Here is a 26,675-nt window from a genome sequence, read left to right as displayed (position 1 = left end):
CTCCTGAGGGGGAAGAGGCGTTGCCACGCCTTCTTCACAACTGTAAGCATATGTGTGGAAAAATTTTAGTTCCTAGTGATTTAGACACAAAAGAACTTGAAACTTTCGACTTGCTCCACTGCAGTCCTGTCGATGTGGATGGGAGCGTGCTCAACCCCCGTTTTCTGTAGTCCACTATCAGCTCCTTGGTCGTACTGACGTTGAGGGAGAGGTTGTTGTTCCAGCCCCACACTACCAGGTCACTGACCTCCTCCCTGTAGGCTGTCTCATTGTCGCCAGTGATCAGGCCTACCACCGTCGTTTCGTTAGCAAACATGATGATGGTGTTGGAGTCATGCGTGGCCAGACAGTCGTGCGTGAACAGTGAATACATGAGGGGACTAAGCACACACTCCTGAGGGTCAGCATGGCGGAGTTGATGTTGCGTACCCTCACCACCTGAGGTTGGCCTGTCAGGAAGTACAGGATCCAGTTGCAGAGGGAGGTGTTCAGTCCCAGGTTCCTTAGCTTGGTGACGAGTTTGGAGGGGACAATGGTGTTCTGGGGGACAAGAATGGGGACATGAATGTGGGGATTACAGACTGGGACAAGAAGAGGTTGAAAATTACCGTGAATATGCCTGCCAGCTGTTCTGCACATGCTCCTGAGAACGCGCCCTGGAATACCATCGGTTGACCTGATTAAAGACTTCCCTTACGTCGGCGAGATCATCCAATCTTCTGAGTCATTGGCGGCCCTCACATCCGGCACAATCTTGTTATTGTCAAAGCGTGTATATAATGCATTGAGTTTGTCTGGTAGAGAGGCATCGTTGGGCAGATCATGGCTGGGTCTTCCTTTGTAATCTATAATGACTGTAGCCCTGCCACATGCGGCGGGTGTCAGAGCCTATGTAGTATGATTCCACCTAATTCCTATATTGACCTTTTGCTCTGCGGAGGTCATATTGTGTACTTGTTCCTGTCCTCAGCCATAGCCTCAGGGTTGTCTGCGATAGACCTGTGTGCGGCAGCACTATCCTTTAGTTTATCGTCAACCTCAGTGTTAATCCAGGGCCTTTGATTGGGGAAGCAGCGAACCCTTAATGTGGGGACAATGTCGATAATGCATTTCCTAATGAAGCCGGTGATGGAGGTGGTTAGCACGTTGATGTAATCGGCGGAGTCCCGAAACATATTCCAATCAGTATAATCCTGTAGCATAATCTATGATTCTGGTGATCATTTCACTACAGAGCGAGTGATGGGTAATTCCTGTTTGAGCTTCTGCTTGTAAACAGGAACCAGAAGTACGGAGTCATGATCTGATTTGCCGAATGGCCGACAAGGGAGGGCCTTGCATGCTTGCTTGTGGGTAGAATAACAGTGTCCTAGGACTTTATCTCCCCTAGTGGTGAGGGAGACGTGTTGATGTAAATTGGGTATCACATTTCTTAACGACGTGGAATTAAAATTCACCGGCAACCAGAATAGCAGCCTCTGGATGTAAGTAGTTTTTTGTAAATGTTTTCATATTTCATATAAAAAATGTTTTTTTATCATTTTATTTTTGACTTTGCACCCCTTTTTCTCTCCACTTTTGTGGTATCCAATTGGTAGGTACAGTCTTGTCCCATCGCTGCAACTCCCGCACAGACTTGGGAGAGGCAGAGGTCGAGAGCCATGCGTCCACCGAAACACGACCCTGCCAAGCTGCACTGCTTCTTGACACAGTACTCACTTTACCCGGAAGCCAGCCGCACCAATGTGTCGGAGGAAACACCGTAAACTGGCGACCGAAGTCAATGTGCAGGCTATAACTGCTTGGTTATAGCTTGGTACAGTTCGTTAAGTGCCAGCTTGTTATTTTTCTTGTCCTGAGGTGGAATGTATTCAAAAGTCACGATAATAGCTGAAAACTCCCTCGGGAGGTAAAGGGTCAGCATTTGACCATCAGGTATTCCAAGACGGGTGAACGAGTCAGCACACAAGCTGTTGATGATTTCCCCAACTGCACTGTCCTGTCCGCACGGTGAATGGAGAAGCCATCGAGTTGTATAGCCAGGGGGTATCTTGTTCAAGAGACATCTTTCTGAAAAGCAGAGAATATTGCAGTTTCGAGAGTCTGGTTGGTTGCAAATCCATGATCAGAGGTCATCCATCTTATTATCAAGTGGCTGTACATTGGCAAGTCGGTTGGAAGAAATGATAGCGGATACCCTTTGTGAAAATAGAAAAAAATCATAAAATAGCAAAGTTGGCTCGGGGCTTTCAATATGGCGGCCATCCAGTCCGGCGCCATCTTACATCTTGGAACCCAGCCAGCGTGGGGATATCCAACAGTTATCATTTTTATTCACCCCCAACCTGCATTCAGAATGACTGCCGGGTTGGGGAGACTAAGACATAAGACTACCCAGCAGTGTTTCCCAATCTCTGTCCTGCGGACTCCAAGAGGTGAACGTTTTGGTTTTTGACCTAGTACTACACAGCTGATTCAAATAATTAAAGCGTAATGATGAGTTAATTATGTAAAATCACCTGTGTAGCGCCAGGGCAAAAAACAAAACGTGCACGCCTTGGGGTCTCCATGACCGAGTTTGGGAAACCATGCCCTAAAGTATCTAAACTGGAACAACCATTTCAGTAACGGGTGCAATAAGTATAGATATTGAAATATTGAAACAAACAATTCAAAAATGTAACTGTAATAGAGCATGCTGAGAAATATGAGAATGACGGACGTGGTTTTGATTTAACGCTGGTTGTCTTTACGCCAAAACTAGGGTTATTGTACACAAATTAGTGTGCATTTAACACCTGAATCAACACTAGAAATTGTACACTATAAAATCAACACAAGGTAACAATGGCCAATTCCATATGCTCACTCCATAGAAGCATATCTGTTCTACATAATATATTTCTATCTGATCTATCTGATATTTATATTATTATGCTCTCCAGTGAATGCAACCCAGGTATGAGGAATACTGTAAGTGTAGCTTCAGTGAAGTAAACACTTGTTGATTTACCATCAAGGACTACAATATTACTCTGTGATAGAATAGTTCACCTCTCTCAAGTGAGCTTCGACTGCCACGGTGCCAGGTCTTTGAACCGCTATCAGGCAGCCTTGGACCAATATGCGAAATGTCAACAACCTTTCGTACCATTTCTACCTCATTACTCTGCCAACTGGATAGACTTCTTCCACTACAGAGACTACCAAGTGTTACAAGGAGTAGTGACACAGATATGGGCCTCTGACCATCAGGGTAGAAAAACTGATCAATTATCGGGTCCTCCCTGTTCATAATAATTTGATTCAGTATGATCTAAATAGCTGATCCTAGATCAGCTCAGCACTTCTTCTCTGAGACGCTTGATAAATATGAGCCCAGATCTCTCGATTGGTTCTGCCAACAGAAGAGGATCATCAATCTGAAGAGGATCATGAATCAGAACAGAAGAACATAGAAACACAGCTAAAGGATCAGTAAGTAATCTGAGGAAACAAATCTTTCTGGATGCTTTCACCACACAGTCTCATCTCCCTCAAGTGGATGCTATTCTTTAGCTTTCCAGAAATCACATCTTTCTGTTGTGGAGTGGATGGTATTTACGTGGCTACAGTAGATATTGCTTTGATACAAGGTAATACAGGTCAGTGCCCTTGAGATCAGCTGTGTCCCTTCCAGGTCTCTGTTGGTTCTCTGTTCACCCTTCATTGATCAATCATTGACTGACTGGCCAGAGAGCCAACTCCACACACCTGGCCTTTAGACAACAGACGACATATTCCTGGCCTTTAGACAACAGACAGCATTGCCTGGCCTTTAGTCAACAGACGACATCCCCCTGGTCTTTAGTCAACAGACGACATACCCCTGGCCTTTAGTCAACAGACGACATGCCCCTGGCCTTTAGTCAACAGACGACATACCCCTGGCCTTTAGTCAACAGACGACACACCCCTGGCCTTTAGTCAACAGGCGACACACCCCTGGCCTTTAGTCAACAGACGACACACCCCTGGCCTTTAGTCAACAGGCGACACACCCCTGGCCTTTAGTCAACAGGCGACACACCCCTGGCCTTTAGTCAACAGGCGACACATCCCTGGCCTTTAGTCAACAGGCGACACATCCCTGGCCTTTAGTCAACAGACGACATACCCCTGGCCTTTAGTCAACAGACGACACACCCCTGGCCTTTAGTCAACAGGCGACACACCCCTGGCCATTAGTCAACAGACGACACACCCCTGGCCTTTAGTCAACAGACGACACACCCCTGGCCTTTAGTCAACAGGCGACACACCCCTGGCCTTTAGTCAACAGACGACACACCCCTGGCCTTTAGTCAACAGGCGACACACCCCTGGCCTTTAGTCAACAGACGACATACCCCTGGTCTTTAGTCAACAGACGACATACCCCTGGCCTTTAGTCAACAGACGACACACCCCTGGCCTTTAGTCAACAGACGACACACCCCTGGCCTTTAGTCAACAGACGACATACCCCTGGCCCTTAGTCAACAGACGACATAACCCTGGCCTTTAGTCAACAGACGACACACCCCTGGCCTGTAGTCAACAGACGACACACATTTGACCTATTATAGGCCATAGTGAACAGAGCCTGATGAAAACCTGTGGACTCTACAGCCCTCAAGGACCAGAGTTATGGACACCCGTTCTATTAGAATCACCCTGACACAGTTATCTGCCTATCGAAATCAACAATTATTATTTTTTATTTTATGTATTTTTTTCTATGAAAAAGCACTGTTATAGTAAGTGAATCCCTGTGGGAGAATATCAGAGTTGTGGAGTCGTACGTTACTTTTCCATTATTTGAACTTATTTCTGGGTGGCTCCAGGATATTCGGTCTCTACCTTTATCTATAGCTCACGTGCTGCTGTTCACTGAGGCGTGTCCCTGTACTGCTATGTTTCTGCTGGGTGCTGATAACGCGACTGTACAGATACAGCTCACACACCCAGGTGTGTGCGTTTGTGTGTGTGGAAGTGTGTGTGTGTGTGGCTTACTCAGCCTGCATTGTTCAACCCCTCTGAGGCCAGTCAGTCTCTAAAAACACCTGCAGTCAGACATGAGCTGAATAACTAACAGAGCACCTGGATCTCACTCTCTCTTTTCTCAATAATATATCTATTTTATCTCTAGCCCTCTCTCTCTCTCCCTCTCTTGCCCTCTGCATTCGTCTTTCTCTTCCCTCTCTCTAATACCTTTGTCTATCTGTCTGTTTCTCCGTCTGCTTTCACTCTCTCTCCACCTTTCTCTGTCACCTTCTCTCTCTGTATTTTATAACTCTCCCCTTATTCTTCACCCCTTGCTCCCTTGTTATTCCCGCTCTCTTTTTATTTCCCCTCCCTCTCCCGCTCCTTTTTATCTATCCATTTCTCTCTCTCTCTCTCTCTCTTCATCCAACAACAAGCTTCCAGTGTAATGGAAAGCGGGGTAAACAATCATGTTGGCAGGGGCTCCCCTTTCTCATTTGGCTTCTCTTTCTACTGGCTATGCGCCTGACAAACAACACACACACACACACACACACAAACACACACACACTGAGGCAGTCTAAATTTGGAATGTAGGGTGAAAGGTTGAGATGTTTAAGGTTAAACTATTTGCTGTGTAGTGTGTGTGTGTGTGTGTGTGTGTGTGTGTGTGTGTGTGTGTGTGTGTGTGTGTGCGTGCGCGTGCGCGCGTGTGTGTGTGTGTGTTCTCAAGGGTATGCAACATGAGAGGGGGATTAATAGCTAAATAAGATTTCAGATTTTGTAGAGGGAGTGGGGACGAATCAGAGATTCTCAGACGGTTCTTCCAGGTTCAACTGTGTAATACAACGCAAAGGAAGGGTTGTGCTTCAACGAATACATGGCCTATTATATACAGTTCAAGTCAGAAGTTTACATACACAAATACATTTCAACTCAGTTTTTCACAATTCCTGACATTTAATCCTAGTAAATATTCCCTGTCTTAGGTCAGTTAGGATCACCACTTTATTTTAAGAATGTGAAATGTCAGAATAATAGTAGAGAGAATGATTTATTTCAGCTTTTGTTTCTTTCATCAAATTCCCAGTTGGTCAGAAGTTTACATACACTCAATTAGTATTTGGTAGCATTGCCTTTAAATTGTTTAATTTGGGTCAAACGTTTCTGTTAGCCTTCCACAAGCTTCCCACAATAAGTTTGGTGAATTTTGGCCCATTCCTCCTGACAGAGCTGGTGTAACGGAGTAAGGTTTGTAGGCCTCCTTGCTCGCACATGCTTTTTCAGTTCTGCTCACAAATTTTCAATAGGATTGAGGTCAGGGCTTTGTGATGGCCACTCCAATACCTTGACTTTGTTGTCCTTAAGCCATTTTGCCACAACTTTGGAAGTATGCTTGGGGTCATTGTCCATTTGGAAGACCCATTTGCAACCAAGCTTTAACTTCCTGACTGATGTCTTGAGATGTTGCTTCAATATATCCACATAATTTTCCTGCCTCATGATGACATCTATTTTGTGAAGGGCACCAGTCCCTCCTGCAGCAAAGCACCCCCACAACGTGATGCTGCCACCCCGTGCTTCACGGTTGGGATAGTGTTCTTCGGCTTGCAAGCCTCCCCCTTTTTCCCCCAAACATAACAATGGTCATTAATGGCCAAACAGTTTTATTTTTGTTTCATCAGACCAGAGGACATTTCTCCAAAAAGTACGATCTTTGTCCCCATGCAATTGCAAACCATAGTCTGGCTTTTTTATGGCGGTTTTGGAGCAGTGGCTTCTTCCTTGCTGAGCGGCCTTTCAGGTTATGTCGATATAGGAGTCGTTGTACCGTAGATATAGATATTTTTGTACCTGTTTCCTCCAGCATCTTCACAAGGTCCTTTGCTGTTGTTCTGGGATTGATTTGCACTTTCCGCACCAAAATACGTTCATCTCTAGGAGACAGAACGGGTCTCCTTCCTGAGCTGTATGACAACTGCGTGGTTCCATGGTGTTTATACCTGCATACTATTGTTTGCACAGATGACTGTGGTACCTTCAGGTGTTTGGAAATTGCTCCCAAGGATGAACCAGACTTATGGAGGTCTACAATTTATTTTCTGAGGTCTTGGCTGATATCTTTTGATTTTCCCATGATGTCAAGCAAAGAGGCACTGAGCTTGAAGGTAGGCCTTGAAATACATCCACAGGTACACCTCCAATTGATTCAAAGTATGTCAATTAGCCCATCAGAAGCTTCTAAAGCCATGACATCATTTTCTGGAATTTTCCAAGCTGTTTAAAGGCACAGTCAATTTGGTGTATGTAAACTTCTGACCCACTGGAATTGTGATACAGTGAAATAATCTGTCTGTAAACAATTGTGTCATGCACAAAGTAGATGTCCTAACTGACTTGCCAAAACTATAGTTTGTTCACAAGAAATTTGTGGAGTGGTTGAAAACCGAGTTTTACTGACTCCAACCTAAGTGTATGTAAACTTCCGACTTCAACTGTAGAAAGGCTTCTGAAGTTTATAATTTCCACTTTTACATTTCAGACCTGATTTTCCCTTGCGAAGAATGTATCAACCCACACAAATATGTCCATTAATTATAATCCCCATAATAATTCACATTTCCTGTTGCTGCAGGATTATTTTCCTGCTGTAGCAAACTCTCGAATGAAGATCCTACATCTTTACTGCCCATAATAAACAGAGCTCTCTTCTAAAGAAATTCCTCAGCTGTGCTGATCGTCTAAGAATAGCACAAACATCTATGCAGAAGTGAAGGGTTAAAACACACACAGTAATTGAGATTACTACATGGATATACTGCATATTGGATCATAATAATTAAGATATTGCTTCAATTCTCGGTCTTCAGTATTCAGGGGGTTGTTGTTGTTTTTCCAACATGTCCGCTATGTGTTTGCAGGTTGTCATTTATTGTCATGAATCTTGCCCTGGAGGCAGCTCTGCAGAGTGGTCTCCAGCTGACACAGATACAGCAACCTGCTCTTTGTCTTCCATACTGTGTGTGTGTGTGTGTGTGTGTGTGTGTGTGTGTGTGTGTGTGTGTGTGTGTGTGTGTGTGTGTGTGTGTGTGTAAGCTTTACTGTGTCTGCAAGCGTGAGAGTAAAGATCTGTTCGGTTCTGAACAAGTATGCCTTTGAGAAGAGGCAAAACAAAGAGAGAGAGAGAAAGAAGGACAAAATGTCTAAAGGAATAGAACAAGCGACTCTAGCCACCATGGAGATATTGAGAGGTGCCAAAGCTCTCTCTCTCTCTCTCTCTCTCTCTCTCTCTCTCTCTCTCTCTCTCAGGATGAGGTAAACATAGATTGCCTATGCTTCTAAATGAGAAACTGTAGAAAAGGACTGCTATCTCTCTCTCTCCACTCTCTCTCTCTCAATATCAATCTTTTCTGTCTGTCACTCAACGCTTCACACTGTTTTCCTTTCATTTCTGTGAGACCGTTAAGGTGAACCTGTTCATGAATATCGCTCGTTCACTTCCTTGACAAACACACACAGGCACTCTACCTACACACACAGGCACCCCTTTCCCTCCAAACACACACACACAGGCAGAGCCCCCCCACCCCCTTCCCTCCAAACACACAGGCAGATCTCCCCTTTCCCTCCAAACACACACACGCAGACCCCCCCTTCCCCCCAAACACACACATACATACATACACACACACAAACATATTTGACCTTTACGTTAGGGGATATTGCTATACAGATGTAGGATCTTAATTTGAGACAGTTTGCTACAGCAGGGAAATAATTCTGCAGCAACAGGAAGTGTGAATGATGTGAATGATTATGTGGATTATAAAAAATGAACATTTTTGTAGGGATTGACACATTATTCATTAGAGCAAATCAATTCTAAAAATGTAAGTGCAATTACAAACTTCATAAGCCTTTTTAAAACTCAAATATGCCATGCAGGAAAATTCTCATCAACAAAAGAGTGATCAAATTAAGGTCTTGCATCTGTTGCCAATCCAGATAGCCAGATATGAACAGTAGCTATAGGAGGCCACCAGGGAGCTGCCAGATATCTTGGCAGCGTTCAGTGAGGAAGTCAGCAAAGCCAAAATAAATCAAACGCCTAACTTCAGTGTGAATGTCAAATTGAATCCAAATTAGTCTCTCCAAATCAAATGCACATCGTGCTCGTATAATGTTATGTTATTGACAATAGTGAGAAAGTGAATGATACCAAGCCCAATATACAGTAAACCATACCTATAGTGTAAACAACAACGTGAAGACAAAGTCCAATCGCTTATAAATATTGTATATATATATATGCAGCTCATCGCAACAGAAACCATTTAACTTTAAACCACAACTTCCATCAGATGTCTACAAATCTGACTGCAGCTTACATCAGACAGTGGCATCAAAACAACGTTTTCAGAAATGAGCAGCGGCAATGTGATCTGTAATCTACTGCTAGGGCTTGATAGCTATTGACTAGACAGTAAAAATGTAGAGAGCTGTGATTATGGACTGGTAGTACATTAAGAAAACTGATGGGAGGCTTTTGCTCAGTGGGCCAGCACAGGACCAGGGTTCGAATCCCGGACGGTCACAGGAGAGTAGGGTATCCACCATGCATGTAGAGAATAAATAGAGAGCTTGTCTGGACATCGAATCCTCAAAAAGTTCTACAGCTGCACCATCGAGAGCATTCTGACTGGTTGCATCACTGCATGGTATGGCAACTGCTCGGCCTCCGACCGCAAGGCACTACACAGAGGGTAGTGCGAACAGCCCAGTACATCACTGGGGCCAAGCTTCCTGCCATCCTGGACCTCTATACCAGGCGGTGTCAGAGGAAGGCCCTAAAAATTGTCAAAGACTCCAGCCACCCCAGTCATAAACTGTTCTCTCTGCTACCGCACGGCAAGCAGTACCGGAGCGCCAAGTCTAGATCCAAGATGCTTCAAAACAGCTTCAACTCACAAACCATAAGACTCCTGAACATCTAATCAAATGGCTACCTAGACTATTTGCACCCCCCCCCCCCTTTTACGCTTCTGCTACTCTCTGTTTATTATCTATGCATAGTCACTTTAATAACTCTACCTACATGTACATATTACCTCAATTACCTCGACTAACCGGTGCCCCCGCACACTGACTCTTTACTGGTATCCCCTGTATATAGCCTCGCTATTGTAATTTTACTGCTGCTCTTTAATTATTTGTTTTAATTATTTTTCTTAAAACTGCATTGTTGGTTAAGGGCTTGTAAGTAAGCATTTCACTGTAAGGTCTACACCTGTGGTATTCGGCGCATGTGACAAATAAAATGTGATTTAATTTGAAATCAGAGTAGTAATTTGTGAGCCGATACATTGACCTTTTTCTGAGAGGATATGTGGAACATATTACTGTTCTCTAAATAGGAGGGACTCTCCTGTTCTCAATTTGCCTTACTGTCTATAGACTAGCAGAGGCACCGACAACACCCGTTTTACTTTCACAGAGAGTACTCTCTGAACGCTTTAGTTCAGGGAGTTGGAGTACTGAGTTGTTGTTGTTGTCTTGTTCTGGATGGCAACCGTCTACATTCATGCTGTTAATTCAACCAGTCGTGTGTGTGTGTGTGTGTGTGTGTGTGTGTGTGTGTGTGTGTGTGTGTGTGTGTGTGTGTGTGTGTGTGTGTGTGTGTGTGTGTGGTGTGTGTGTGTGTGTGTGTGTGTGTGTGTGTAGTTATGGACACCAATTACCAGTAAAGCCTCTAAATTAACAATGAATACAGAGATTCATGTGCTGGAGATTGGTTGGTTATGTAAAATGACAAGTAAATGAAAAGGAGATATGATTGTCTGAATAACAGATTGTGTGGCTGGAGAACCAAAACACATATAACACATCCCAAATGACACCCTATTCAAAATGTAGTGCACTACCTTTGACCAGAGCACTGTGGGACTGTGTAGGGAACACTGCGCTCTTTGGGATGCATCCATACAGTAACTAATGGGTGTTGTTACAGCAGCCTAATGTGGTGCTATATTGTAAAAAACCTTAGTTAAACTGTGATGGTGTTTTCAAAATGCAATGACATGTTGAGACTGGGTTACAAAACATGAGTCAATAGGAGTTGTGAAAGAGATCATTAGATACATTGGGGGGGATCTAAAATGGATCCACCCACCCACCCACCCACCCACCCACCCACACACACCCACACACACACACACACACAGCACTACACCAGCCTCAGTCCCACACAAACACCACGTCTCTCTCTCACACAAACACACACACTCTCCCCCTAACACAAACACACACTCCCCCTAACACAAACACTCTCTCCCCCTCACACAAACACACTCTCCCCCTCACACACAAACACACTCTCCCCCTCACACACACCTGAGGGCAGCACCAAAACAACACAAGGTCCAACCCTACAACCCATAGCTAAATGGACCCAGCATGTGAAACATGAATGAAGGAGGGAAGCATGGTGGGTTGTGATGGTTATAAATAGGATTGTGTTGAGCGGCTGTAAGAGCAGTGTGTGTGTGTGTGTGTGTGGGAACAGACATGGTATTATACTGGTTGGCCTATCTGTGTCTGGCCCTGAGCCACTGGGAACACAGTAAATACTGAGATATACACTACTGCACATGGATACAGACAGAAAACTCACTGACACTGTCAACACAGCTAAAGGAGAGACACCGTCTTTCATATAGTGCGTTACTCTCAACCACACACTATGTAGAAAAGTGGGTGCCATTTTAGACACCACTATCCTGAACACCGACAGCACACAGCCTACCCCGATCTAGACACATAGCCTACCCGATATAGACAAAAATAAGTAGCTCCAAATGGACCTTAGGTAGCCTGCCCCACCCACTACCCACTGCTGGGAATGCCAATGTCTCAATATCTCTATGCCAAATATGTTTGCAAGCAAGTATGTGTGTGGTGTGTGTGTGAACAACATTGAATATGTCTTTAAATGCTGTATGACTCATTGTGTGTGTGTGTGTGTGTGTGTGTGTGTGTGTGTGTGTGTGTGTGTGTGTGTGTGTGTGTGTGTGTGTGTGTGTGTGTGCGCTTGTGGAAGCCTGTGCTGTGGCTTCCGTGAGCAGAGCAAGGGGGCAGCCTATTGGCCTAGATGTGCACGCACAACTGAAGCCTTCCCTATTGCCTGTGTGTCATTCTTTGAATCAAAACACTTTGATTTTCGTCATGCCAATGCCATGGTTTGTGGCTGCAGCACATATATGTTAATTTGCTGTAATCGAACTATCTCAAATCTCTGAAAGGTCCGAAAAATAACATGAACGCACATGAGTCGACATGCTGGGCGAGCAGAGCGCGACACACCTCCATTTGACATTGACACACATTTCCCACGTGTCGCGCACACACCGCGCGCATACAGCCTCGCGCGGGTCTATCCCCATCCCCCAGCCCGAGACACACAAATACACAGACAAAAACAGAAGGTATAACCATATTATATGGGGGGAGGGGTGGGGGTTATCTCTGTCTGGGGAGTGAAAACACTGAACAAAGACCGTCAATGGCAACGCCACAAGTGCGCGCGCACACACACACACACCTACCCCTTCTTGCCGTCGTGAAAAAATGACATATTTATCCCTATATCCATTGTTAGTGATAATAAACAGAGCGCCATGCTAAACCAGGCACTGTTTACAAGTACCCTATACCAGTGCATGTTTTGACTCAGCGGGGTAAAGACTGGGGTCACAGCTCAAATGATCATAACAAACTGTAACATTATTCTCAGCATGCACACTGTTGCAGAATAGGGAAAAAATGCATTTATATACTCGAATTTGGTGAATAAATGGCATGTTCTCGCTCCGTCCATCAAAACCTTTTGTCCTAAATGGGTTGTTTTTTACTTGCATTGCTGGCCTATACCAGTGCATGTTTTGACTTAGCGGGGTAAAGACTGGGGTCACAGCTCAAATGATCATAACAAACTGTAACATTATTCTCATCATGCACACTGTTGCAGAATGTAAAATAATATGCATTTATGTACGAATTTGGTGAATAAATGGCATGCTCTCACTCTGCCCATCAAAATCTTTTGTCCTAAACGTGTTGTTTTTTTACTTGCATTGCTACACGACTGTTGAGGTTATTTGAAAATTATGACAAAAGACTTGCCTAAAATTACACGAAAAAACGAAACACTAACACTATGTTATTAACAATTATTTAGTGAAATAACAATAGTGTACTTACCTTAAGTCAACAAAAAATTCTGACAAAATAAAGACGTCTAAAAAAATAACGTTATGCAAATGACACAACTCTTGTCTCTTTTTCAGTGATTTCTTGTTTTCACACTTGTCCCTCGGATGCTCCCAACAATCTTTCTTGATATTTCAATTTCTTCCACCTCCGTTATTTTTCGCTGACCGTTCTTCAGTTTCACAGGGCTTTATTTAAAAAAAAATGTTGTTTTACCGTTCTTTCAGGAAAAGAAACATGGACCCGTCAATCAAGAGACACGGATAACGTTACTTTACTACGACTTAGGGGAGGGACAACTATGGTTTTATGAAAAGTAACCGTTAGGAGGCCAATACTTAGCATATATTTAATAAAAGCGTTCAAATTGCAAGACTATCCTAAATTGACAACTACAATGGTTATCTAACGACTAAATGGCGATGTGATATTGGCGAAAGCTCTTCGTCTAAGTCTCGGCTCCCCCCCTCTCACGGGTGATGGTAGGCGCCTGTTGTTGAAATAGCTTGTGGAACAAAACGCCCACGCATTCCAAGGTTCTGGTTACAGCTTTGAGGTAGATACGATGATGCGAAAAACAGTGCTATTGGGGATGTGCCAAAAGAACAAATATACACAACTCAAAGTAAAACAGAGAGAAATGGCAAAGGATGTTTTTGTGAAGGATGTCAAAGGGGTAAGCTACCGGGTAGGAAAGCGAGGCAGGGAATGGTGTTTGGATCCAGGAAAGCTTAGTGCAGAGGTGTTGTGTCGGAATGGTTTGAGATAAACGGATTAACTGAAGGCTACTAAACTTTTCGATCCTTGGAGACATAACGCTATTTTTGGGGGAACTTTTTGTTTTGTTAGATTTTATGTGATTGGGGTGTGACAAGTTGGGTATCCAATACATTTTTCTCTCTCAATTCACATATGTTTACATTGCCTAATCAAGTGAAATAGATAATAAACAAAGGTGAAATAAACTAACAGTAAACATTACACTAAAAAACTGTGTACAGTGTTGTAACAATATTCAAATAGTTGAATTACAAAACGGAAAACAAACAGATACATTTGGGTTGTATATACAGTGGCATTTGTGCCTCACTGGTTGCCATTTTCTTGTAGCTTGACAACTCACACAATTCTTCCACTGCACTACATACATACAAGTCTGAGAATTTCACAATTTCTAAAGGTGCTGCACAGGATTTAATTTTACATTTTTACATTGCAATTTCAGAAAACGTCCATAATATACACTATATATACAAAGTATGTGGAAACCCCAATAAATGAGTTGATTCAGCTATTTCAGGCACACCCGTTGCTGACAGGTGTATAAAATTGAGTACACCGCCATGCAATCTCCATAGACAAACATCGTCAGTAGAATGGCCGAACTGAAGAGCTCAGTGACTTTCAACGTGCCACCGTCATAGGATGCCACCTTTCCAACAAGTCAGTTTGTCAAATTTCTGCCCTGCTACAACTGCCCTGGTCAACTGTAAGTGCAGTTATTGTGAAGTGGAAACGTCTAGGAGCAACATCGGCTCAGCCACGAGGTGGTAAGCTCACAAAACGGGACCACTGAAAGCGTGTGGTGTGTAAAAATCATCTATCCTCAGTTGCAACACTCACTACCGACTTCCAAACTGCTTCTGGAAGCAACGTCAGCTTAAGAACTGTTCATCGGGAGCTTTGTTAAATGGGTTTCCATGGCCAAGCAGCTGCACACAAGCCTAAGATTACCATGTGCAATGCCAAGCGTCAGCTGGAGTGGTGTAAAGCTCACCACCATTGGACTCTGGATCAGTGGAAAAGTGTTCTCTAGAGTGATGAATCATGCTTCACCATCTGGCAATCCAACGGACGAATCTGGGTTTGGCAGATACCAGGAGAACTCTACCTGCCCCAAAACATAGTGCCAACTGTAAAGTTTGGTGAAGGAGGAATAATGATTTGGGGATGTTTGTCATGGTTCTAGCCAGGCCCCTTAGTTCCAGTGAAGGCAAATCTTAAAATGCTCATGATTTTGGAAGATGTTCGACGAGCAGGTGTCCACATACTTTTGGTCATGTAGCGTCTCTGCAGTAATAGTGGAATGATAGTGTTTCACAGTATTACTTACCCGCCATTGTTGTGATTGGCTGTGATATTCACCTATTGATTCCTCCCACCGGAGTGACATGTGTTGTCAAAATGGGAAAGCTGTTTATACTTTTTGGCTGTGTTATCTAGTGGAAATTGAGTCAAGCTGCCAATGTAGAAAGTGCTCTGTCATTTCCTGGTTGCAAAGATTCTTCTTAATTTCAGTTTATATTGGGGAAAAAAGCACTGAATAGTATAGGTAATCATTTTACCATCTAAATCACTGTGAAATATTTTTCACCGAAAAATATCATTTTCACAGCTGTTTGAAGCTGGTGAACCAAAAGTAAATGGCTGAAGCGCGAGTCTCCGCCATGTCACAGGGATTTAAAAAAAAAAGTTACTTTTTTTTATCTAGACAAGTCAGTTAAGAACAAATTCTTATTTACAATGATGGCCTACACCGGCCAAACCCAAACGATGCTGGGCCAATTGTGCGCCGCTCTATGGGACTCCCAATCATGGCCGGTTGTGCTACAGCCTGGATTTGAACCAGGGTGTCTGTAGTGACGCCTCTAGCACAGAGATACAGTGTCTTAGACCGCTGCGCCACTCTGGAAATGGGATGTGGGGGAGGAGAGATTTGTTTTGAATGTAGCCCAGTGTTGTTGCAATTCACTTAGCTTCCACATAGAGGAGGAATTCTGAGAAATTGTATTTGTAGTGCCTTTAAGTTGTTTGTGGTGACGAGGGGCGTTGAACAAAACAATGTCATCAGCGATTGGATCGTCTCTAACCAATAAAAGTATGTAAGCCAATGAGACATATTCAAACCGCGGTTTTAAATCAAATCAAATCAAATTGTATTAGTCACATGCGCCGAATACAACAGGTGTAGACCTTACAGTGAAATGCTTACTTACGAGCCCCTAACCAACAGTGCAGTTAAAAAAAAATATGAATAAGAGATAAAAGTAACAAGTAATTAAAGAGCAGCAGTTAAGATACAGGTGGGTGCCGGTACAGAGTCAATGTACAGGGGCACCGGTTAGTTGAGGTAGTATGGACATGTAGGTAGAGTTAATTAAAGTGACTGCATAGATGACAACAGAGAGTGGCAGTGGTGTGGAGGGGGGGGGGGGGGTGCGCGAATAGTCTGGGTAGCCATTTGACTAGATGTTCAGGAGTGTTATTGCTTAGGTGTAGAAGCTGTTTAGAAGCCACTTGGACCTAGACTTGGTGCTCCGGTACCGCTTGCCGTGTGGTAGCAGAGAGAACAGTCTATGACTAGGGTGGCTGGAGTCTCTGACAATTTTTGGGCCTTCCTCTGACACCGCCTGGTATAGAGTTCCTGGATGGCAGTAAGCTTGGCCCCAGGGATGTACTGGGCTGTTCTCACTACCCTCTGTTGCCATACCAGGCAGTGATGCAACCAGTCAGGATGCTCTCGATGGTGCAGCTGTAGAACCTTTTGAGGACCCATGCCAAATCTTTTCAGTCTCCTGAGGGGGAATAGGTTTTGTCGTGTCCGCTTCACGGCTGTTATGGTGTGATTGGACCATGTTAGTTTGTTGGTAATGTGGACACCAAGGAACTTGAAGCTCTCAACCTGCTCCATGTCGATGAGAATGGGGGCGTGCTCGGTCCTCTTTTTCCTGTAGTCCAAAATCATCTCTTTTGTCTTGATCACGTTGAGGGAGAGGTTGTTGTCCTGGCACCACATGGCCAGGTCTCTGACCTCCTCCCTATAGGCTGTCTGGTTGTTGTCGGTGATCAGGCCTACCACTGTTGTGTCATTGGCAAATTTAATGATGGTGTTGGAGTCGTGCCTGGCCGTTCAGTCATGAGTGAACAGGGAGTACAGGAGGGGGCTGAACACGCACCCCTGAGGGGCCCCTGTGTTGAGGATCAGCGTGGTGGATGTGTTGTTATCTACCCTTACCACGTGGGGGTGTCCCGTCAGGAAGTCCAGGATCCAGTTGCAGAGGGAGGTGTTTAGTCCCATGGTCCTTAGCTTAGTGATGAGCTTTGGGGGCATTATGGTGTTGAACTCTGAGCTGTTGTCAATGAATAGCATTCTCACATAGGCGTTCCTTTTGTCCAGGTGGGAAAGGGCGGTGTGGAGTGCACTAGAGACTGCATCATCTGTGGATCGGTTGGGGCGGTATGCAAATTGGAGTGGGTCTAGGGTTTCTGGGATAATGTTGTTGATATGAGCCATGACCAGCCTTTCAAAGCACTTCATGGCTACAGACGTGAGTGCTACGGGTCGGTAGTCATTTAGGCAGGTTACCTTAGTGTTCTTGGGCACAGGCACTATGGTGGTCTGCTTAAACATGTTGGTATTACAGACTCGGACAGGGATCGAGTCCGAGTCTGCTAGTTGGTAAGCGCATGCTCGGAGTACATGTCCTGGTAATCCGTCTGGCCCTGCAGCCTTGTGAATGTTGACCTGTCTGAAGGTCTTACTCACATCGGCTGCGGAGAGTGTGATCACACAGTCTTCCGGTACAGCTGGTACTCTCATGCATGTTTCAGTGTTATTTGACTCGAAGCGAGCATAGAAGTAGTTTAGCTCGTCTGGTAGGCTCGTGTCACTGGGCAGCTCTCGGCTGTGCTTCCCTTTGTAGTCTGTAATAGTTTGCAGGCCCTGCCACATCCGACGAGCGTTAGAGCCGGTGTAGTATGACTCAATCTTTGTCCGGTATTGATGCTTTGCCTGTTTGATGGTTCATCGGAGGGCATAGCGGGATTTCTTATAAGCTTCCGGGTTAGAGTCCCGCTCTTTGAAAGCGGTAGTTCTAGCCTTTAGCTCAGTGCGGATGTTGCCTGTAATCCATGGCTTCTGGTTGGGGTATGTACGTACAGTCACTGTGGGGACGACGTCATCGATGCAATTATTGATGAAGCCAATGACAGATGTGGTTTACTCCTCAATGCCATTAGAGGAATCCCGGAACATATTCCAGTCTGTGCTAGAAAAACAGTCCTGTAGCTTTGCATCTGCTTCATCTGACCACTTTTTTATTGATCTAGTCACTGATGCTTCCACGTGTGGTCTGGCTCTGGCCCAAACTAACGGTTTCTGGACAAATCAGATGGCCCCGAATGGGTTCGAATTCGGTGAAGGGTCAGGGAGGAACTCAGATCCAGACTCACTGCAGAGAAGAAACTAATGTCTGTGGCCGGAGCAAGGAGTCTGGGTAGCCAGGCAACTTTTCTTATGGTAGAAAGTCACACATCTTGCTGCTGTGATGGCACACTGTGATATTTCACCCAACAGATATGGGAGTTTATCAAAATTGGATTTGTTTTCGAATTCTTTGTGGGTCTGTGTAATCTGAGGGAAATATGTGTCTCTTATGGTCATACATTTGGCAGGAGGTTAGGAAGTACAGCTCAGTTTCTACTAGAAGTCGAGCAATTAATCGGAATGGCTGATTAATTAGGGCCGATTTCAAGTTCTCATAACAATGGGTAATCGGTATTTTTGGGCACCGATTTGCCGTTTTTTAATTATTTTAATTATTTTTTATATATATATATATATATATATATATATATTATATTTACACCTTTATTTAACTAGGCAAGTCAGTTAAGGACACATTTTTATTTTCAATGACGGGCTAGGAACGATGGGTTAACTGCCCTGTTCAGGGGCAGAACGACAGATTTTTGTCATTCAATCTTGCAACCTTACGGTTAACTAGTCCAACGCTCTAACCACCTGCTTTATATTGCACTCCACGAGGAGCCTGCCTGTTAAGCGAATGCAGTAAGAAGCCAAGGTTAGTTGCTAGCTAGCATTAAACTTATCTTATAAAAAACAATCAATCAATCAATCAATCATAATCACTAGTTAACTACACATGGTTGATGATATTACTAGTTTATCTAGCCTGTCCTGCGGTGCATATAATCGATGCGGTGCGCATTTGTGAAAAAGGACTGTCATTGCTCCAACGTGTACCTAACCATAAACATCAATGTCTTTCTTAAAATCAATACACAAGTATATATTTTTAAACCTGCATATTTAGTTAATATTGCCTGCTAACATGAATTTCTTTTAACTAGGGAAAATGTGTCACCTCTTGCAACAGCAAGTTTGGGCCGCCTGGCTCATTGCGAACTGTGTGAAGACTATTTCTTCCTAACAAAGACAGCCAACTTTGCCAAACGGGGGATGATTTAACAAAAGCACATTTGCAAAAAAAGCACAATCGTTGCACAACTGTACCTAACCATAAACATCAATGCCTTTCTCAAAATCAATACACAGAAGTATATATTTTTAAACCTGCATATTTAGCTAAAAGAAATCCAGGTTAGCAGGCAATATTAACCAGGTGAAATTGTGTCACTTCTCTTGCGTTCATTGCACGCAGAGTCAGGGTATATGCAACAGTTTGGGCCGCCTGGCTCGTTGCGAACTAATTTGCCAGAATTTTACGTAATTATGACATAATATTGAAGGTTGTGCAATGTAACAGGAATATTTAGACTTAAGGATGCCACCCGTTAGATAAAATACGGAACAGTTCCATATTTCACTGAAAGAAAAAACGTTTTGTTTTCGAGATGATAGTTTCCGGATTCGACCATATTAATGACATAAGGCTCATATTTCTGTGTGTTTATTATATTATAATTAAGTCTATGATTTGATAGAGTAGTCTGACTGAGCGGTGGTAGGCAGCAGCAGGCTCGTAAGCATTCATTCAAACAGCACTTTCGTGCGTTTTGCCAGCAGCTCTTCGCTGTGCTTCAAGCATTGCGCTGTTTATGACTTCAAGCCTATCAACTCCCAAGATTAGGCTGGTGTAACCGATGTGAAATGGCTAGCTAGTTAGCGGGGTGCGCGCTAATAGAGTTTCAAATGTCACTCACTCTGAGACTTGGAGTAGTTGTTCCCCTTGCTCCTCATGGGTAACGCTGCTTCGAGGGTGGCTGTTGTCGATGTGTTCCTGGTTCGAGCCCAGGTAGGAGCGAGGAGAGGGATGGAAGCTATACTCTTACACTGACAATACTAAAGTGCCTATAAGAACATCCAATAGTCAAAGGTATATGAAATACAAATCGTATAGAGAGAAATAGTCCTATAATTCCTATAATAACTACAACCTAAAACTTCTTACCTGGGAATATTGAAGACTCATGTTAAAAGGAACCACCAGCTTTCATATGTTCTCATGTTCTGAGCAAGGAACTTAAACTCTTACATGGCACATATTGCACTTTTACTTTCTTCTCCAACACTTTGTTTTTGCATTATTTAAACCAAATTGAACATGTTTCATTATTTATTTGAGGCTAAATTGATTTTATTGATGTATTATATTAAGTTAAAATAAGTGTTCATTCAGTATTGTTGTAATTGTCATTATTACAAATAAATAAAACAAATTGGCCGATTAATCGGTATTGGCTTTTTTGCCCTCCAATAATCGGTATCGGCGTTGAAAAATCATAATCGTTCGACCTCTAGTTTCTACCTTATTTTGTGGGCAGTGTGCACATTGCCTGTCTTCTCTCGAGCCAGGTCTGCCTACGGCGGCCTCTCAATAGCAAGTCTATGCTGAGTCTGCACATAGTCAAAGCTTTTTTTATATTTTGGGTCAGTCACAGTGGTCAGGTATTCTGCCACTGTGTACTCTGTTTAGGTCGAAATAGCATTCCAGTTTGTTCTGTTTTTTTGGTTAATTCTTGCCAATTTGTCAAGTAATTATCTTTTTGTTTTCTCATGATTTGGTTGGGTCTAATTGTGTTGCGCTCTCTCTCTCTCTCTCTCTCTCTCTCTCTCTCTCTCGCTCTGTCTCTCACACACACACACACACACACACACACACACACACACACACACACACACACACACACACACACACACACACACACACACACAGATCCCCATTAAGTTACAGTGACACACCACACACTCATTTCTGTTGCCATGATGCACCACAAACACCCGCCTCTCCAGTCTCCCTCCAGTTACCTCCAACTCCAGTCAACAGCAGCATCTGATGAGACATCATTTCAGTTCTCTCAAAAAATTGAATGCAATAAAAAACATCTAACACACAGTCATTTGCAGTTGTAAACTCACAAGGACCATTCAGCTGGTCTTATCAGCCTCAAGCAGCCACGATTCGGTTGAAAGGGCTTAGGGGTCGATTTGGATTGGGAAATAGACTGCCTTAGCCATCCTTCATTTTAACAGTGACATCCATGAGACATATTTATGCGTTAGAATTTGCAGGCAGTTAACGTGATCGACCTTGAAGCGTAGGACATACAGATAGTGGAAACCATGTGCAGCCTAAATCCTTCGAACCGTTCAACATCCCATCAAAATGAATACAGTGACCTTGACCATGTGTCAGAAGGTGGTTTTTAGAGGAGTGTCCCAACCCACACAGGTCACTATGACATGGACAGGTCAAAAATCATTCACAGGAAACGGTTTGAAAGTCAACCGTGGAAACTCCCCATGGAAAACATGCCAGTTCAGTTTGGAGCGCAGTTTGCCAAGTCAGTGTATAACTCTTAATGTCAACAAATGAGCCGTGTTAGTTACAGTCAAGAAAAGAATACATTATCATCAACTCAACAGTCCAATTTGACAAGGTACCATAGCTTACTTAACCACACAATGAAATACAGGAACAGCCGTTGGCTTTAGAGCAGGGAAATAAAAGGTGTTTTATTTATTTTGTTGATAAGGATATCGCAGACCAACTGTTGAACCAGGAACTAGGCCACTTGAAGTGCAGAATGGAACAATATAGGAATTGTTTTGGCACTGAGAAGCAAGCACTGTGCTTCAAATACATTTTTATTGGTCACATACACATGGTTAGCAGATGTTATTGCGAGTGTAGCAAAGTGCTTGTGCGTCTAGTTCCGACAGTGCAGCAATATCTAACGAGTGTGTGTGTGCGTGCGTGCATCCGTGCTTGGCTTTAAAAATCATGTGCAGGACTTTAAAAAACATCAAACCGTTGATCAATTATTCAACTGGTAGCTTTTTGAGCAGTCCATCCATATGTCCATGCTGTTCATTTCCCCAACCTCCCCACTCCCACTTCATTATCTGAATGTGTGCCGATCAAATAACAGTCCTCACACAGTATTGATCCACCAGACATTGGTTCAAACAATATTAGAAATCGTACAAATCTTCCGCTGTGCTTGATCAAGCTTTACCTGGCACAATGGAACCAATGTAACATTCCCAAAAGTGAAAATCATCCACCCCGCCCGTCTGTCACTCCAGATTAATCCAACACTCAAGGCATTTTGAAATATTTTGAATACTATTTAAACCCAGGTCTGTCTGCTGGACAGGGCTGTAGTCAATTATAGTGTAGTGATGATGAGATTGGAGCTGTTGTTAGACTTCTGTCTAACAAAGAAGAGTCCTGTTTCAGTCTGACTGATGATCTATGTTTCCATCTAACCCAGCCTCATAACAACATGTCCTTCTTCTGCCAAATGAATAGTCAGAAATCTCATTCCAGCTGTTCACAATGTCCCTCCATCCCAGTCTTTCAGGGTCCTACATTCCAGCAGATATCCTCCCAATGTAAAACATGTTTACATTGCCAAAGCAAGTGCAATAGATAAAAAGCTGAAGAGAAATATACAACAACAAATGTACAGTAAACATTACACTCACAAAAGTTCTCTCACTCACTCACAAACTCTCTCTCTCTTTCTCTCTTTTTCGTCCTTCAGATGATCACAGCAAACTCAAAGTCAGTGAATTCCGATTCCTTGTTCCACATGATGATCACCAGGACTTTGGGCCTAAGCGTGACAATCACCTTCATCATCATTGTGTTTGAATATTGCCTCTTCTCTTACTCTCAGAGCTTTGCTCCACTTGATCCCTGATCTTGTTGCAAGGTCCCAGTTTAATCCGTTTAACTGACTCCTAATTTTCCCGTCTTGGTCATTTCTCTCTCGCTCTCTCTCCTGGTGTTATTGCCCTGATGGTTTCTTAGATCTTCAGAATATTGCCTCCTCTTCCTCAAATGATTATTGATGATGTTCTGGATGTGGTGTTTCAGACTGATTGCTTTGCTCCCCTCGTTCTCTGATGTCCCTGATCAGCTGCAGGCTCCTTTTAATCTGTTTATCTTAACCCCGCCACCACCTCTTGCCCACCTCCCTCTGCTCCATCCTACCCCGTCGCCATTTAACCTCTCTGTGCTGCACTCTGTTCCTGCTGTCCTTGTTACAGAGAAACAGGGTTAATGTACATATGTAGGATCTTAATTTGAGCCAGTTTGCTAAAGAAGGAAAATAATCCTGCAGCAACAGGAAATGTGAATTATTATGTGGATTAAAATGAATGGACATTTTTGTAGGGAGTTGATGTATTTTTTGTTCGGGCAAATCAAGTCTGGAATTGCAAAGTGGAAATTACAAACTTTAGAGGCATTTTTGTAAACTAAATACACTATACGTTTGCGTTTCCTGCTATGCAGGAAAATTCTCAGCAACATAAGAGTGATCAAATTAAGATCCTGCATCTGTAGTTCCACAGAAAGGGAAAAACAACAGGAAACAACTCAATGGTAATGATCCAGGCCCACTCACCACTCTACAGCTTTCTCCCTCTCTCAACCCAAATGGCTCATATGATGTTCTGTTCGGGACCACAATACTGACAGAGACTTTAAATGCAGTATGGTTGGTGTATTAACTGAATGTCTTTGGGGTTTGAGGAAGTTCCTTCTCAGGAATTTAAAGTTATTTGTATTAAAATGAATTGAATGAAGTTGTTTTATTTAAGATGTGAGCCTTAAAGATGTGTTACGAGAAAAACAAGTTAGCATTACTTTGCAGAAATCGCTGATTACCTTCCTGACTTTCTCCTCATCTAAGACGTTTTTTAATGGACATCCACCTTCTACATTTTTTAAAATAAATAGATCAAATATAATTTTACAGGAACATTTACAAACTCAGCAACTCCACAAAAGTATAAAAGAAAGGAGATGAGACACCGCAACAATAATAACAAAAAACAGTGATTACAGAACGGCAGTTTTCGCAGTTGCATCGCTGAGCTTTCTTACCAAGTGGCGCAGCGGTCTAAGGCACTGCATCTCAATGCAAGAGGCGTCACTACAGTTCGAATCCAGGCGGAATCACACCCGGCTGTGATTGGGAGTCCCCATAGGGCAGCAAAAATTGGCCAAGCGTTGTCCGGGTTTGGCCGGGGTAGACTGTCATTGTAAATAAGAATTTGTTCTTAATTAACTGACTTGCCTAGTTAAATAAAGGTTAAATAAATAATAAGGTTGAAAAGTTATTGACCTTTGCTGTTAATTTGATTACAGCTCAAGCATCAACGTTGAAAGCTGTAGAGAACCAGATGAAAGCTGTAGAGAACGACATAGACCAGCTGCAGAAAGATAATGGAAACACAAGATGACGAAAATGTGAAGTACGGTTTCCATTATTATAATTTCAAAATTAAAATGTGCTGAAAATGTTAGTCTTATTTGTGCAGTTGTCTCCTCCTTCTGAACAGTAGGTACCAGTAAGCTACAAACATGTTTTGTTTCCTGTTCTTGTCTCTTATACCTACAAAGGTAGCTTTTTCAGTTGGACTTTAAGGTGAAACTCTTGGGCCACATGACACCACAATCATATTAGTCTAGAAAAAAGTCAATATAGACATTGGCAACGGATACAACACAAACACAGGTACTTTAATGTTTTGTGACATTTTCTCTCATTGTTATTTTTATAAAACATATGCTTTCCCTTATCCACATTTGTCTTTCCTCTCTCTCTCTCTCTCTCTCCTCTCTCTCTCTCTCTCTCTCTCTCTCCCCTCTCTCTCTCTCTCCCTCCCTCGCTCTCCTCTCTCCCTTGCTCTCTCTCTCTCTCTCTCTCTCTCTCTCTCTCCTCCTCGCGTCTCAATCTGTCTCTCTCATCACTCTCTCTCGCTCTCTCTCTCTTCCCCTCTAGTGCTCGACCTATCTCTCTCCTCTGCTCTCATCTCTCGCCCTCCGTCCTTCCCTCTTCTCTCCCTCGGCTCTCTCTCCTCTCATCTTGCTCTCTCTCTCTACTCTCTGTGTCCTCTCTCGCTCTCTCATCCTCGCTCTCCTCTCTCTCTCTCTCCATCTCTCGTCTCTCTCTGTCCAGGGATCTTTACAGCTCCATGTGAAGGACTGCTTCAAGAGAAAAACCATTAGATGAATCGTGATGAAGGATGGAGCAGCTATGGATATGATCACAACTCCAGCAATGACATAGCGAGCAACGGGTTCATGGTGTCCATGGGAGGGTCGGATATCGGTCTGGAGGCCCCTCATCAGTCACACTCACATTCTTGGTGAGGAACTATTGACCACATTCAATGGCTTTCTGCTCTTCCCCATGTGAGTAGAGAGCCGGTTTGAGAAGGCTATCCATTGCACCTTGCATATGTGTCTTTACAGCCAATGTAAGAAAAGTCATCTTTGCATTATACATGAATAGCTAACGAATAATGTCCGTGCTATATTGAATTTACATTACATGTGCAATATGTAACGACACATCTTTATTTTTGTTCTGATTGAAGATAATGTAAAGAAAGCATTTATTTGATCAAAGAAATAAAATATATTCACAGCAAGAATGTTCTTAGCTTTGTAGCTGCGGTAACTGTATTATAGGGACACACAGTCCATCTGAAACACTATTTCACTACACTGAAACATGGTATTAACACATATTCTGTTTGACCCTAACCCTGGAGATTAAATAAGTCTGTTGTTATTGTTGTGTGTGTGTCTGAGAGAGAATGAACAAAAAACAGAGCAAACTAGAATGCTATTTGGCCCTAAACAGAGAGTACACAGTGGCAGAATACCTGACCACTGTGACAAGCTTTGACTATGTACAGACTCAGTGAGCATAGCCTTGCTATTGAGAGAGGCCACCGTAGGCAGAACTGGCTCTCAAGAAAAGACAGGCTATGTGCACACTGCCCACAAAATGACGTGGAAACTGAGCTGCACTTCCTAACCACCTGCTAAATGTATGACCATATTAGAGGCACATATTTCCCTCATATTACACAGACCTACAAAGAATTCAAAAACAAATCTAATGTTTATAAACTCCCATATCTATTGGGTGAAATACCACAGTGTGCCATCACAGCAGCAAGATTTGTGACCTGTTGCCACAAGAAAAGGGCAACCAGTTAAGAACAAACACCATTATAAATACAACACATATTTATGTTTATTTATTTACCAGTGACTCGGTCAATAAAGAAGTGGTCAGATGACGCAGATGCTAAGCTACAGGACTGTTTTGCT

General features: G+C 43.3%; 1 protein-coding gene and 1 long non-coding RNA gene across 2 annotated transcripts in view; one reads left to right on the top strand and one right to left on the bottom strand.

The window, feature by feature from the left end:
• Positions 1 to 13,740, bottom strand: part of ndrg2 (NDRG family member 2) — a 36,289-nt gene extending 22,549 nt beyond the window's left edge. The window contains exon 1 of the mRNA XM_029754284.1: positions 13,261 to 13,740. The gene's annotated coding sequence lies outside the window, so the exon portion shown is untranslated. The remainder of the gene's footprint in view (positions 1 to 13,260) is intronic.
• Positions 13,741 to 13,777: 37 nt separating this feature from the next.
• LOC115194528 (uncharacterized) lies at positions 13,778 to 25,987 on the top strand. The gene is made up of 3 exons (XR_003878383.1): positions 13,778 to 13,945; positions 24,696 to 24,802; positions 25,510 to 25,987. It is a non-coding gene; the product is annotated as an uncharacterized LOC115194528 (long non-coding RNA).
• The last annotated feature ends 688 nt before the right edge of the window (positions 25,988 to 26,675 follow it).

This window comes from Salmo trutta, chromosome 5 (assembly GCF_901001165.1).
Source record: "Salmo trutta chromosome 5, fSalTru1.1, whole genome shotgun sequence".
In the NCBI taxonomy this organism is placed as follows: Eukaryota; Metazoa; Chordata; class Actinopteri; order Salmoniformes; family Salmonidae; genus Salmo; species Salmo trutta.
Note: the sequence above shows the minus strand (reverse complement) of the source record. Positions and strands in the feature narration are given on the sequence as shown.